The sequence below is a fragment of the Quercus suber genome, unplaced genomic scaffold, assembly GCF_002906115.3.
Source record: "Quercus suber isolate HL8 unplaced genomic scaffold, Cork oak 2.0 scaffold_381, whole genome shotgun sequence".
Classification (NCBI taxonomy): domain Eukaryota; kingdom Viridiplantae; phylum Streptophyta; class Magnoliopsida; order Fagales; family Fagaceae; genus Quercus; species Quercus suber.
In genome coordinates, this window is record NW_027069833.1 from 1 (window position 1) to 14051 (window position 14051).

At 33.7% G+C, this 14051-nt stretch overlaps 1 pseudogene; it reads right to left on the minus strand.

Moving 5' to 3' along the window:
* Positions 1-8244: 8244 nt before the first annotated feature.
* Positions 8245-11621, minus strand: LOC112003951 (auxin response factor 9-like; annotated as a pseudogene).
* Positions 11622-14051: the final 2430 nt, after the last annotated feature.

Genomic DNA, 14051 nt, shown 5'->3' on the forward strand with positions numbered 1-14051 from the left:
GCAATAAATAAATAAATTGAAAATCACCAACAATAATGATATATGCTAAATAATCAGTAAAATCATTAAAAAAATGGATATATTTAAAATAATACAACTTTCATGCTCCATATCTCTAATAATTAAAATTCTCTTTGTAGACATGGGTAGGGGAAGGAAAATATATCACGTATATACAATTGATAACAAATCTAATTTTAGTTTCATGTGCCATTGAAGAAGAAGTGGGGTTTTGATTCTTTGGGGGAGAATGTAAAATGGCGTTATAATGTAGAGATAAAGTTCTAACGCTAAATAGGACAAAGTCATGCTAACTCATATCCACTTGCTTCAACTAACAGCTTCATTAGTTAGTGAGAAACATTAGCTACCCACCATGTGTGCCACACTACACAGCACCATCTCTATTCTTATCAGCACCACGTGTGCCACTCAGACAACACACACTTCCCATAATAATTAGACAAATAAAGAATAACGTAGGATATAAACAATAATGAGTTAGCTTTAATATCTTCACCATTTAATATTCTGCCTACCCCCACCTTCTGTATCTTTCTCCCTTCTTTCTCAAATCTTCGAAGAACAATGGAGTATGGTTTTTACCTTCCGCCATTAACCTCTCTATCTTGATGCCATACACAGTCATACATGTATCATTGTTGTGGTTTTCTTTTTGGCTGTATTTCACTTCGTAAAATGAATGGAAAACCCAGCAGCTTCAAGGTGAACCAGGCCCCTCTCTCTCTCTCTCTCTGACAAGGACCATTTTCTTTTCATGTAAAACCCAGCTGTTTTTTTTTTCCTCTTTTCATTTTGAGCTAAAAGAGGCTTTGGAGTATTGACTTATGCTTAACAATAAATAAATAAATAAAAAATCTTGCAGGAGAATCATCCAGGCTTGCCGATTGGGATCCCAATCCTATGCTATACCACAATCCAACTTGAGATTCTACCTCAATTTTACTTTGTATATGACTTTGCTATGATCTGGATCAATTTAGAGATGTAGGATCGATGATCCAGATTGGAATCCTAAAAATCATGTATAGTATAAACCCAAAAATAAATCTGGCCCATTATAGGGAATGTAATGAAATAATCACCACCTTCCAAAAAACTCAAAATTGTACTAGTTTCAACAAATTACAATTGTTGACATTCAAAGCAATAGCACCTCGGCATTATCAACAGAAACATATTGTAAATATATAATATTTGTGCACAGGGATGTTGTAAGGCTGGTTTGGTACTTTGGTTTAATCTGGACCCTATCATTCTTGACCATTCTGGATCTTACTAGTTCTATAATCTTCCAGTTTCAATTTGCAAGTTTAAAGCTCACATTCAAAAATATAAGTAATTTCAAGAAAAGACATACCTCAGAACAAATTTTACCAACGATGGAAATAGTCTCAACAGGGTACAATCCACGTAGAGTCTCAGCACCCAAAAGAATTGCATCACTTCCTGCATCCATTAGAAAAGGGGTAAATGATTTTGATTCTTTGTAATTCTTTTGATTCTTCATGTTGATCATGGAGTAGTCTCTTTTAAATAAAATCGTTATTACTTGTAAAAAAAGGGGTAAATGTGCATGTAATACTTGCAAACAATGTCAAACAGAAACCATAAACACTAGGTAAGGANTTTTGTTAGTTACATCAAAATTGTGACAAGAGTTGTAACACAAAAATTATTGTTCTAAAAAAACTCAATTTATTACATCAATATTGTTTCATTACAATTTTATATTTGCCTTAAAAGTTATGCTTTTGCTAACATTTTGAGTGCATGATTGTTAAAACAAATCAAAATGTTGCCACAATTTTGTTTGTTTGTTTGTTTTGTTTTGTTGTTGTTTTTTTTTTTTTTTTCAAGTTAACATAGACATCCAAGATTCAAATCCTCAATGTCCATTATTGTAAAAATCAAAATAAAAACAACTTTATTTTCTTTGTGCTTTAACATGCATATCGGATGTTATACTGAAAAAAAAAAAAAATCATGAGTTATGGTGGCTTATGAAGGTGGGCAATGGTTGCCTTCATAATAAATTCCAATTGCCTAAAAAATTAAATTCAGTATGGCACATAGATGGCGCTACAATATGGCTCTCTAGGAAGTTATCTATATATGTAATAATAAGTGAAGCTGAGAGGAACTCAAATTAGAATTCCAAATTGGAGTTCCAATTTTGCGCCATATGTCCTAAATTATTTATTCTTAAAGAGTTTTATTTCTTAATTTTAGAATCAAATGTAAGAACACATCATAAATATTCATCCAAATGAGTTATTAAGTACAAAAATAAAAAAGTCTAAAATAAATTAATTGTAAAAAAAAAGGTATTTCACAAAAATAAATAAATAAATAAATAAACATAGACAATTTACATTTTATACCTAATAATATCCCTACAAATTTTTTTAAGAGTTAACAAAATATAAAAATGACTATCAATAGTATTTAAATTATATATATATATATGTGAATTATATTATGCATATTATTGTATATCTTTAAGTGTATTCATGCATATGCATGAGGTTACAAGCTAGTTGCCTTTATAAATGAAATAGTTGCCTCAAAAACATTTTTTACTTTTTTTAAAAGTAGCTTTTAAGTCTTATGTTTCTTTTGAATTATCACGATTCACGAACAATATAAGTAAAAGCTTTGAAATTACATACATTTTTACATTGGCCCTCTATTAATTTTCAAGAGCCTAGTGATACATTGGTTTGCTTAAAAATGAATGAACCACATCCTATTCACATCTCAGGTAGGAGAATACTAACTCAAAATTTTTCTTCATGAACCCATTACACATAAGGTGGCAAAATCAATCCAAACTCATTTGCCCACCCAAACTCACCCATTTAAATGAGACGTAAACCCACCCAATTATGATCCAGGTATCATTTCTACAAATCACTTAACTCTAAAATACCCTAAAACCACTGAAAATTATCAAAATTCCCCGAAACCTAAAAAATGACCAAAATACCCCCGAAACCTAAAAATTTACAAAAATACCCCTAAACCTAAAAATGACCAAAATACATTTGAAACTTAAAAATTACCAAAATACCCCCCAAATCTAAAAAATGACCAAAATACCCCAAAACTAAAATACCACATAAACCGAAAAAATGAATGAAATACCCTCGAAACTTAAAACTGACCAAAATAACCACGAATCCTAAAAATTGAACAAAATACCCTTAAAACCTTGAAAAGTACCGAAATACCCCATAAACCTAAATATGACCAAAATACCTTCCAAATCTAAAAAATGATCGAAATACCCTTGAAATCAAAAAATTAACTGAAATACCCCAGAAACCTAAAATTTGATCGAAATACCATCGAAACCTTTAAAATGAAAAAATGCCTTTAAACCTGTAAGATGATAAAAATACACCCTAAACCTAAAAAATGACCAAAATCACCCTAAAAAAAAAAAAAAAAAAAAAAAAAAGAGACCAAAATACTCCCTAAACATAAAAAATGACTAAAATAACCCCTAAACCTAAAAAATGACCAAAATACCCCCTAAACTTAAAGAATAGCCAAAATATCCCCAAAACCTAAAAAATGACTAAAAGACTTCCAAAATCTAGAAAATTATTGAAATAGCCCCAAAATCTAAAAATTAATGAAATACCCCTAAAACTTAAAAAATTAGTGACATTCCCTCGAAACCTACAAAATGACTAAAATACTCTTAGAACCTTTAATTTGATGAAAATACCCTCGACAAATCCAAAATACCCCAAATCCCTATTTTGATAATTTTAGAGGCTTCAGGTGTATTTTGTTCATCTTATAGGATTAGTGGTATTTTGGAAATTTTAGATATTTTGAGGGATATTTTGGTCGTTTTATAGGTTTAGAGCTATTTTGGTCGTTTTAAAGGTTTCGGGGTATTTTTTTGTAATATTAGAGGTTTTGGGTTATTTGTGGTCTTTTTAGAGGTTTTGGGTTTATTTGGTTCATTTTAAAGGTTTAGGGGTATTTTCTTCATTTTATAGGTTTGAGGGTATTTTGGTCATTTTCTAGGTTTTATGAGGGTATTTTGGCCATTTTTTAGGTTTAGGGGGTATTTTGGTCAGTTTTAGATTTGGGGAGTATTTTGGTCATTTTTTTAGATTTTGAGGGTATTTTGGGCATTTTCATGTTTCAGGGTTATTTTGGTCATTTTTTAGGTTTCGGGTGGTATTTCAGTAATTTTTTTTTAGGTTTAGGTGGTATTTTGACTAATTTTTAGGTTTCCAAGGTATTTTGGTATTTTTTTAGGTTTCAAGAGTATTTCAGTCATTTTTTTAGGTTTAGGGGTACTTTGTAAATTTTTAGGTTTCAGGAGTATTTTGATTAGTTTTAAGGTTTTGGGAGTATTTCGATCATTTTTTAGGTTTTAGGGGATATTTTGGTCATTTTGAGGTTTCAAGAGTATTTCGATCAATTTTTAAGTTTAGCGGATATTTTGGTAAGTTTTTAGATTTCAAGGGTATTTTGGTCATTTTTTAGGTTTCGGGGAGTATTTCGGTCATTTTCTAGGTTTAGGTGGTATTTTGGTTAATATTTAGGTTTCAGGTGTATTTCGGTTATTTTTTTAGGTTTAGGGGTATTTCGTAAATTTTTAGGTTTCAGGAGTATTTTGGTTAGTTTTTAGGTTTTTGGGGATATTTCAATAATTTTTTAGATTTCGGCGGTATTTTGGTCATTTTTAGCTTTTAGGAGTATTTCGATCAATTTTTAAGTTTAGTGGGTATTTTGGTCATTTTTTAGATTTCAAGGGTATTTTGGTCATTTTTAGGTTTCGAGGGGTATTTTAGTCATTTTTAGGTTTCGGGGGACATTTTGGTCATTTTTTAGGTTTTGAGGGGTATTTTGGTCATTTTTTAGGTTTTGGTGGTATTTTGGTTAATATTTAGGTTTCAGGAGTATTTTGGTATTTTTTAAGTTTCAGGGGTATTTCGGTCATTTTATTAGATTTAGTGGGTATTTTGTAAATTTTTAGGTTTCAGGAGTATTTTGGTCAGTTTTTAGGTTTCGTGGGTATTCAACCATTTTTTAGATTTCAGGGGTATTTTGGTCATTTTTAGGTTTTGGGAATATTTCGATCAATTTTTAAGTTTAGCGGGTATTTTGGTCATTTTTTAGATTTCAGGAGTATTTTGATCATTTTTTTTTTTAAATTTAGGGGGTATTTTGATCATTTTTTTTTTTAAATTTAGGGGGTATTTTGGTCATTTTTTTTAGTTTCAAGGGTATTTTAGATATTTTTAGGTTTCAGAGATATTTCAGTCATTTTTTAGGTTTCGAGGGTATTTTGATAATTTCTAGTGGTTTATTTTTAGCATTTTTGGTCTTTTTTTTAGGTTTAGGGGGTATTTTGGTAAATTTAAAGAATTTCATGAGTACTTTGGTCATTTTCAAGTTTTAGTGACATTTTGGTAATTTTGATTATTGGGTAATTGGGTAGGTTGGAGTTTATCCATAATAACTGGGTTGGTTGGGTTTGGGTTAAAAGTAGTTAGTTAAATGGACAATAAATGGATAAATGAGTTTTATGTACCCAACCCAATTATGTCCATTCCAAATCCACCTATTTGACACCCCTAATTACACAGTAATTCAATAAAATGAATTAGAACTAGTTGGTTAGTTGGAATTTTGGAACAACAATCTTAGGCATGCCCTCAATAGAGCACCATATTCTACAAGCAACAGAAACAACCTTGCCAGTGCCTTTGGATAGCAAAAAATTCCCAAGAATGTATTTGGGATGGAAGAAAATCCTGAACACGAGGAGTGAAGCTAGAAAGTTTATAAAATTTAAATTGGTATTGGTAGTGATAAATAAATTACAAATTATTCCAAAAGTTTAAATTGATAGGAAATTGTAGTTTTAATCATTTAACCATAATTCTATCAGATAGTTCTATGAATCTTTAGTTGGATTGGCGGCACTTGGATGTAGTTTTATAACTTATATACTAAATATAACCCAAGGATAGTATAGATGCTGGGAGCCTGGGAGTTAATATTGAGGCCAAGGTTTCTACCATTTATATCGGTTGCCGGCTTGGTCTAATGCTTTAGTGGAAGTTCAGATTAAACTTTTTCTTGTGGAGCTCAAAAGTCATGACAAGCAATTGTGGGTTCCTTCTAAACCCAACATGTTCTCAAAGTCAACCTCATATACTTGGAATGCCATTAGATCAAGGAAGGAAGAAGTTAAAACTCTGGCATGGTTTCCTGCAGCTCTACCAAAACATGCTTTTATACTTTTATGTAACTAACTAACTATGCTCAATTGGCCTTCTAAGCTGTGTTTTCTGAAAAAATAGTTGGGAATGCAGAGATCATTTGTTCTTAGAGTGTGGTTTCACAAAGAGAGTTTGGTAAAAAGATCCTGGATCTTTGTTTGAACTCTAACCCACATACTGAATGGGGGAAGGCGGTGGATTGGGGTAGGTACAAATGGAAAGGGAGTGGTGTACAAGCTACTATTAGTAAGCTGTCAATGGGAGCTACAATCTAGTATAACATATTTGGATTCAAAGAAACAAAAATGTCCATAGTGAACAAGTTAAATCTGAAGAAAGTATTGTCCAGTCCATCAAATGGGAGATAAAAGTGCGTGTAGCTGCTGAAGGAAGGTTCAGTGGTCCTGGTTTCAATAGAGCTTTTAGTGTTACCGGGGTATATCTTGTGACTGTTCTGTATACTAGAGCTGATTGAATTGTAGTTGTAGCCTTGTTTTTTTTCTTCTTTATATCCATAACTGAGATTGTGTACAGATAAGCCATTGGGCTATGACATCTATAACTGAGTTTGGTAGTGTGTTCCACTAAAAGTTCCTGATTGATTATCATCAGGGGGGAAAAAAAAACAACCAACACCGCCTTGCCAGTAGATAAAATAAATAGCAGCATTCATGTAGCAAGCATTGCTGCATTTACATATTTAAAGTGCATAGGTTTTCATACCAATACAACTAACAGCATAACATATTGTGCATAGCTATGTTCACATGATGTACTGACAAGTGATACCGTCTCTCTCTCATATGTATTATTGAAGTATATAATCTGATGCAAAATGAGACATAAGTAACCTCGGCAAAGAGCAATTAGAGGGGAGTTGGATCTGGTGAGCCTGGATTCTGCCTGTCAATCTCTTCCTTCGGATAGACTAGCATCTTTCGCACCATGAGGCAAAATTCCCTGCATATATAAAGCAATATCACCAGATTAGCCCAGTTATACCGATATCAAATCAAACTCCAAGACACAACCAAACACATTTTTTGAGACTAATATGGGTTTTGGTCCTTAACTGCCATGGGTAATCTCCTATTGGCATCATTGAAGAATTTCTTGTAGAGTTGCGTAACACAAGCACAGTGTTGAAACTAGAACTAAAGCAAGATAAGAACTGTTTGTTAAGTGAGAAAGACTGAGAGAAAGGAATAGAAAATGAGAGAAAGGGAAAAAGATAGAGAGAGAGAGAGAGGGATTGACTGAAGAGGAAACTGCATTTCTTGCTTAATTATAAAACTGAGAGTACAATTGTATTTATAATACAATCTGCCTCATAAACTGAATAACAACTTAATCCACACTATACGGATCCATTCCGTGAAATTAGGAAACAAAACCAACTACTTAACTAACTGATCTTCGCACCAGGACTAATGGCTTCTTTACTCAACAAGACGACATCGTTCTGTCCACAGTGGCTTAAATAACAAACACATAAAACGGTGCGTTGCTCCTTTAGTGAAACGGTGCGTTGCACCTATGTTTAAAAGCTCGTCTTCAAACTCGCGCCTACGGCAAAATTTGCAGAAAAGCATATTTTTGGAAAAATACTAGCAAAAAAGCATGCGGATGGAACATTTTAGTAAGTTAAACTGGACCCCACCAGTCTATGAAACTTAAGTTTCAAGATTTTTCACAAGGAACTTGCATTTAGGAAAATCGAGTTCTGTTCAAATGGAAATCGAGTTTCCTAGACTTGATTTCCACGTTTTTTGGTTTTTATTTTTTATTTTTTGTCCATGTGAGAGATTGGGGAATTGGGTTGGAACTCGAGTTTAACAAGCTCGAGTTCCAAAAACAGTCCAGCTTCCTAAAATGTTCCATCCACATGCTATGCACCACAATTTTTTCTAAAAAGCTACTATTTGGCAAATTTTGCCTCGCGGCTACTGTCCATTATCAATCTGCTTCAATTTCTTTGAATTAGAACCACCACAATCACAAACATGTCCCCTTCATCATCTGTAAAGGTCACATGCCACCCACTGCTTCCATTGATCAAACTTCCTTTGAAATCAAACATATGGTCAAGCTCTGAAATCATTTCATCATACCCATCAAATCGCATTAGACCAACTGATCTTCCAAGAGCATTTCCATACTTGCGCACCTAGAAGAGTTGCAGTTTACAGTTACTCAGGATTAGCTTCTCCAATCAACTCAACCATAACAAGGATGTGAGAGGAAACAACTAGATTCCATGACTGCACCATTATGTTTCTAAGGCTACTTCAAAGAAGAATGACCTTAAATGCCTACTTCATATGCGCTATAATAAGCACTATCATTTTAAACTCCACAAGGGTCCCAATCAACATATCTAGAAATTACTTGATTACTTGCTCATATTTTAAGTGCAGGAACCTTAATCTCTGTGATGTTGCCGCAATCTGATAACTTGTTATTCAAGCTCAGTAATTGCAATTCAATTAGTACTATTTGCCCTGTAAGTTGTAAAAGAAATTAAAAACAAATAAATTACCTTTGTTCAACTCCTCTTAGTGATAGAACAATTGTTGCATTGTTTGTCCAGAAGAACATCTGAGATACTCTTAGAGGGCTCTGAAACCTGGATAGTTTGACAAACACTTGACTGAGATGTTGGAGGAACAGAACAAGGACTTGAAAGCTCACAATAAGTGGCTACTTGTGGTGAAGGGAGCTCCAGGAAACTATTAAATAGATTGACACCAAAGAGTCTGTATCTGTAACAGCCAGTTGGTGGGGCAAGCAGAGCTTCATTCTCATCCCTTGATTCAGAAGCCCTGCATTCCTGGTAGAATTGCTAGAGGTGACATTTGAAACTGAAGTGTTTCTGCTAGCTGCAACATTGTCATAGACTCCATATCCTGTAATTATTGGATGCCATTGGTGTGTGGGGCAAGGAGCCGCTATATTCTTACTTAAATATGATATTTTGTAGCTGTTACATTGAGACAATCATTCATGCATTGGACTGCATAGCTGATTCTCTAATCCCAAATGTCTATGGCCCTAATTAGGATTTGATGGGGCTACCAGATGTGGTGATACTTCAGGGGTTTGTGCACCCAGTTCTTGAGCACCAGTGTTCCTTTTATCTTGACCTTGAAAGACCCTTGGGTGTTTTGGACATGTATATTCAGCTGGATATTGAACCAAACCTAATAGAAAATAGAATTTGATTAGTCAGAAAATAAACTGCATTTGATGATATAGGCATTGAGATTAATACAAAAATATCTCCCAGCTTTCTGAAATACAGAGAAATCTTCCAATAGGAGTTTGAAATTCAGAACACAAGATACATTAGGGATACTAACCATCTCTACTCAAGCAAGAACACTCAGAAGAATGAATTAACTGGTTGTTTCCTATTTTGTTCGCATATGATAGAAGTGGACCTCTTGTAAGTAGATTCTATTAGCTCAATGTTCCAAGGTGCCCTTTCAGGATGCAAAAATGTGTCCGGTGTGGCGTCCCATTACACCTGAAAGGAGAAATAGCTTGTGAAATAATTATCATTGAGTCGAAGGATACTATAACTACAGAATACTGTTGAAGGGCCAAAAGGCATCTTGAAGTCATGAAAACAGCTTGTTACCTCAAGACACCTCCATTCTGAACCAGGCCACCTAATGCAATCAATATCTTTGTTACCAACTATAGTACCCATATACCTGGTTGGCACAGTAATAACATTCAGCCAAGAGAATGCAGAGGGCATATATATGTGCTTCAAAGCGGGAAGATAAGCTGCAATCGCTATTTTCATCAAACAATCGTTGGATAAAAGTCATAGTGTGACACGCTGCAATTAAAGCCTCTTCATTCATTCTTCTTAACTGCAGGGACATAAGCACTAACAATGTTGTATATATCTAGTTTCTTTTTCTTCTTTTCATTGGAGAGGGGGAGTGGGGTTGGAGTGATATGTCTTCAATATAATTTGAAATAAGGAAGATTAATTGTGAAAGATAGAGCCAAGTGGTTCACAAAGGCTTGTCTCAATAGTCAATACTCTCTCTATACTTTTAACACTTATATTCTACATTCTTCTAAAAAATTGCTTATTGGATACTGGGGATAATCAATCAAGCTATCATCACTTCTTTGGCTCTAGGGAGTCCCAATAGTGCACAGTTACTTACTAAAAAAAAAAGTAGTGTACAGCCCATCGCTCATTCTAGTCAAAACAGCTATATGATGTTCCAATTATGACTGAAGAATGTTACCTGAGCTATTTCTAAGAGAAATTGCTCCTGCTTTAAATTGGTCGAGATATATTATTAACTCTGTGTATGTTGTTGCGGTGGGGTGGAGGCTCACTGTTATATCTTTTCAGAGGAGCAATTAATGGATATCCAAATTCCTCTCTGTGTAGACAAACTCAATTTGTTATGTGTAAATTCATTAATCATGAGTTGTAAGCTTTTCCAATGAGCTTTAGCTCAACTGGCACTCTCTTCCCTTGCAACTGCTAGGTGGAGGGTGAAGTTGTGGGTTTAAGACTCACTGGGTGCATATGTAACTTAGCTAATAAATAAAAAATTACTCCATATCTCAACATTTGAAGTATCTGCCCATAATTGTGTTTTATTTATTTTCTATTTATTAGTTCTATGTCATTTGCATAGGTTTACTGCACCCATACTGCCCCAGATTATTCCCTTCCTTAGCAAAAACAAAGACAGTTTACTAGTACTGGAAGGCAGGTTTTAAAATATATAGCTGTTAATTGTTCCAGAAAAATGTAGAAATATCTTTCAAAAACTTTCAATGAGTTGAAGGTGGTTACTTTTGTGGCGCATTCATTGTGCCCATCATTAACTCATGTTTCATTAAGTCATAAGTTTTTTTTTTTTTTTTTAAATGCAGTGCTTTTAGAATGGTTTGTTATTAGACCATATATTTGATTCGCCAAATATACCAAGTTCTATTTGAGTATGAATGCTTCAGGGAAGTTTTCCTTTTTCAATCTAGGTGAGATGCTAGTGTAATTGTCATTGTTAATTAATGAATTCCATGTACATGGGTTGTGCCCCTGTAGCGCGTTTTTTAATGAATTAATTTTACTTATTAAAAAATCATTAGTCTGAACTTTAAAAAATTCATATTAAAACAATGGATGCAGTGCCTTGCATATGGAGCTGCTATTGCCTGTTATCATTAGAAATAGGTAGAGAGGATTCAATTCTAAACATGCAGCACCTTGCCTACGGAGCCCCAATTTCTCACTGTGAGCTAGATCCTTGGAACTTGAAATACTTAAGTTTACCAATTAGCCGAGAAATCATCAAGTTCCATTGTTAATCTTAAACTTTCAGTACATTGTGTCAATTTTCATATATTTATTTTATTTTAATGTTTCGATTAATTTACCATGTAAGCTCTGGTATAAGTTTCCTGAATTCAATGATGTCACTATCTATTTCTTCAATGATCTTAGGCAAAAGTGAAGAGAAGGGGAGATGATACAAAATATGTTGCTAAGGTATGCTCCTTCAGAAATTACCTTTGTGTTTTCTAGCGTCCTTAAACATTGTGAATTGGTGTATTATGTCTGGTACAACAGTAAGCATAAATGGACTTGATGCAGGATAACCAGAAAAAAACTAAAACAACAACAAAATAAAGAGATATGACCTAGGAGTCAACATCAAGCGGGAAAACCACTAGGAGTCAGTATCTAGGGTAGACCTGGAGTTAGCACTAGACTAAAGAAAGACCAAACGGCCATTTTTTTCATTCATCAAAATATCAACTATCTCCTCAAGGAGTACAATAAGTTGCTTATAAATGATTGTTAAACCTTAGTTCTAATTGACTAGGAAACCCTAATTGCCTTATTATGAAAATAACCTTGCTTCCAAATTATAATACTAATAGCCTAATAAACTATTAGGACCTAAAACATAAAAAATACAATTGACTTGCAAACATAAATAATACTAAATAAAAATCTTCTTGCATCTCCTGTATCATTCTCCCTTGGTTGGAGAAAACTCAACCTCGAGTTTTAAAGCATTGAAGGATTAGAATGTTGACAAATAACACTTGCTTCAAGTCTAAAATTACCTTAGGGAGCATAGGGAAAATAAAAACCTTGAATTCCACCACATCAAACTCATTTGGAATAACAAAGTCAATCTCTTCTTGAACCTTATGAACCATAGGAAGCACTGTGGTTTTAACCTCTTCGACGTCACCTAATGTAGATCTTCAAGGACTGTGGAGGGTTGATTAGAAGCACGTTCAACAACTTCAACTTTCACATCATGTGCACCCTCAAGCTTGCTGGGTAGTTTTTGAGTGGGTGCCATTATCTTTTCTAGTTGGGCACTAATCCTAGTGATTATTTGCTCCCCCAATGTCCACGAAATAGGTGAAACATTCTGATTTGCCTTTCTTATAATAGCAAAAAGTGAACTAAGAAGATCCAAGGAAATGCCTTCACTTTCGTTTATGACCAGACTCATAATTGTTTCCATGGCTGAAAGTACAGTAGGTGGATGGTTGGACCTAATCATCTTCAAGAAACTTTGAAACATCTCAACAACCAATGCATCACACTCAAGATCCATCATCACCAAACATAACTTGACCTTTGCAATGGTATCAAGAATTGAAGTCACCTTCTTATAAGAATGAGTAGACACATGAGACATATTTTCACATGCTACCATAATCAATTGAAATATTTCCTTCATTTGCTCATCCTTATATTTGTTATTCTTGTGATCTCAATAATGCAAGATACAGCTGCAACCTTCACATCCATTTTAGCATGTCTCAAAAGTTTATTATTGATCAAAGCCTTTACTGAGGGAAAAAGTGCATCTCGCATTGATTTGGATGGTACTTGCTCCATGTATCCTAACAAATTTTCAACTTCATCAAGAAGAGTAAGGAGGTCATCAATGGAGGAATGAGGGTTAAGGAGTCTATTCCCAGCCTCCTTAAGCTGCTTTTCAAGTTCATTATGAAAGGAAGTCTTTTTTTTTTTTGGCTCAGACTTAAGGGCACAAAACACAGAGATTGAAAGTTGAAAATGATGTTTTGAAATTTTTTTTTTTTTTTTTTTTTTTTTTTTTTTTTTTTTTTTAAAAAAAAAAAGAAAGAAAGAAAGAAAGAAAGAGGAAAGAAGTATAATGGTAAAGTAGTGGGGAGATAAAAAGGCAAAAAGGAAAGGAAAAAGTTGGAAGAAGTGTAACAGTAGGTGTAAAAGTAGAAGAAGAGGCAAATTATGAAAAAGCGTAAGGAAGTATAACGGTAAAATAGTGGGGAGATAAAGAGGCAAAAAAGAAAGGGAAAAGTGGAAGAATTGTAACAGTAGGTGTGTGAACTAATAGGGAGAAGAAAAGTTTTTTTTTTTTTTTTTGAAAATAGGGGGAAGAAAAGTTTAAATAAAGAAAAGAAAATATAAAAAATAAATGAATGATGTGGCTGCTGATGTGGCTCAACAAGAGCGTAGTAGCAATAAATGCTACACTTCAGCTTTTAGTAATATATAAATATAAATTGATTGATTGATTTTCATTCAAGAACATTCTACCCCATGTAATTCATTGCTTAGTTCAGCATTCATCTTTCATCTTTTATTTTGACAATAAGCCTCAATCCTAATGATTGTGTTTGACTTTAGTGCCTTTTGCTTTGACCCAACAATATAATTTTAAGAACCAAAATCATTTTGATGAAATTGTAGGCGAGTGACCCATATAACAAGCCACCAAC